The following is a 2,027-nucleotide window of genomic DNA, read 5'->3' on the forward strand; positions in this document are numbered from 1 at the left end:
ACGGGGTTTCACCGCGTTGACCAGGATGGTCTCGATCTCTTGACCTCGTGATCCACCCGCCTCGGCCTCCCAAAGTGCTGGGATTACAGGCGTGAGCCACCGAGCCCGGCTCTTTTTTTAATTTTTTAATCTTTTTAATTATTATTATTTTTTTTTCCAGGAGCATGTGCACTTTATTGAACACAGCTGTAGAAAAGTGTGTGAGGGTAAAGGGCTGATACAGGATGGGCTGGGGGCAGGGCGAGGAATGGAAGCTGCAGTATGTGGGAGACAGGTCATGGGCAGAGCCTCTGGCCTGGGTGATTCCTCTGGATCTACTGATAGACTTGCAGAATCAGTATTGGGATGCTGATCAGCAGAATGGTCATGATGATGCACAAAATCAGGGCCCAGATGTTCAGGCACTTGGCGGTGGAGGCGTAGGCCTGGGCCCCGGTCGGGTCGCCAACCATCTTCCTGTCCCTAGGCTTCACGGAGTAGGCGAACGCTATGAAGTCCAGGCAGCAGGAGTTCATGAAGAGAGTGTTGAACAGGCGACGTGGTCAGGCATGGAGGTCTCGCTTCGGATGTGGATCACGGTGGATGTCCGGGGCGCAGGGTTGTGGGGCGCCCCCAGCACATCCACCTCATGTTCCTCCTTCAGCATCTCATAGTTCGGGGGACGGTCGGTGCTGGTGGGAGTGAAGAAGGTTTGGACAGTGTGGTTCATGGTGTCCGGGGAAGACCGGCCGTGGTGGGGTTGCTGGGATGCTTCTCCTATTATTATTTTTTTAAAGACAGGCTGCCGGGCGCGGTGGCTCAAGCCTGTAATCCCAGCACTTTGGGAGGCCGAGGCGGGTGGATCACGAGGTCAAGAGATCGAGACCATCCTGGTCAACACGGTGAAACCCCGTCTCTACTAAAAATACAAAAAATTAGCTGGGCATGGTAGCGCGTGCCTGTAATCCCAGCTACTCAGGAGGCTGAGACAGGAGAATTGCCTGAACCCAGGAGGCGGAGGTTGCGATGAGCCGAGATCGCGCCATTGCACTCGAGCCTGGGTAACAAGAGCGAAACTCCGTCCCAAAAAAAAAAAAAAAAAAAAACCTAAAGACGGGCTTTCACTATGTTGGCCAGGATGGTTCCCATCTCTTGACCTTGTGATCCGCCCACCTCGGCCTCCCAAAGTGCTGCCATTTTCTTTCTTTAAACATAAAATGTATTGCTAGGTGATGTTAATAAAGGGAAATAAAAATGAAATATGTTGGAGCTGCCTAGTTTTTGTTTTTGCTTCTTTGCTTGCCTTTTTCTTTTTTTATTTATTTTTAGAGACAAGATCTCAAGTCTTTCGATGTGGCCCAGGCTGGCCTGGAACTCCTGGGGTCAAGTGATCCTCCCACTGCAGGCTCCTGAATAGCTGAAACTATAAGCATACACCACCACGCTCAACTTGATTTTTTTTTTTTTTTTTTTTAAATAGAGAAGTGGTTTCACCATGTTGGTCAGGCTGGTCTCAAACCCCTGACCTTGTGATCCGCCTGCCTCAGCCTCCCAAAGTGCGGCGATGGCAGGCGTGAGCCACCGCGCCTGGCTGATTTTACGTTTTTTAACTGACAAATAAAAATTGTATATAAGAGCTGCTTGATTTTCTTTTTCTTTTCTTTTTTTTTTTGAAACAGAGTCTCCCTCTACAGCCCAGGCTGGATCTCAGCTCACTGCAACCTTCACCTCCTGGGTTTAAGTGTTTCTCCTGCCTCAGCCTCTACCAGTGTGAGCCACCATGCCTGGTTAATTTTTGTATTTTTAGTAGAGATGGAGTTTTGCCATGTTGACCAGGCTGGTCTCCAACTCGTGACCCGCCTTGGCCTCCCAAAGTGCTAGGATTACAGGCGTTAGCCACCAAACTCATCCTGGATATGGCTTTCTTTTTTTTCCTTTTTTTTTTTTTTTTTTTGAAACAGAATTTCCCTCTGTCACCAGGCTGCAGTGCAGTGGCGAAATCTCAGCTCACTGCAACCTCCGCCTGCTGGGTTCAAGTAATTCTCCTG

The 2,027-nt window shown here is 49.5% G+C and overlaps 1 pseudogene; it reads right to left on the reverse strand.

Moving 5' to 3' along the window:
• Positions 1–147: 147 nt before the first annotated feature.
• On the reverse strand, positions 148–765 carry LOC116533635 (annotated as a pseudogene).
• Between the last annotated feature and the right edge of the window lie 1,262 nt (positions 766–2,027).

This window comes from Sapajus apella, unplaced genomic scaffold (assembly GCF_009761245.1).
Source record: "Sapajus apella isolate SASKATOON/1434 unplaced genomic scaffold, GSC_monkey_1.0 scaffold83, whole genome shotgun sequence".
NCBI lineage: Eukaryota > Metazoa > Chordata > Mammalia > Primates > Cebidae > Sapajus > Sapajus apella.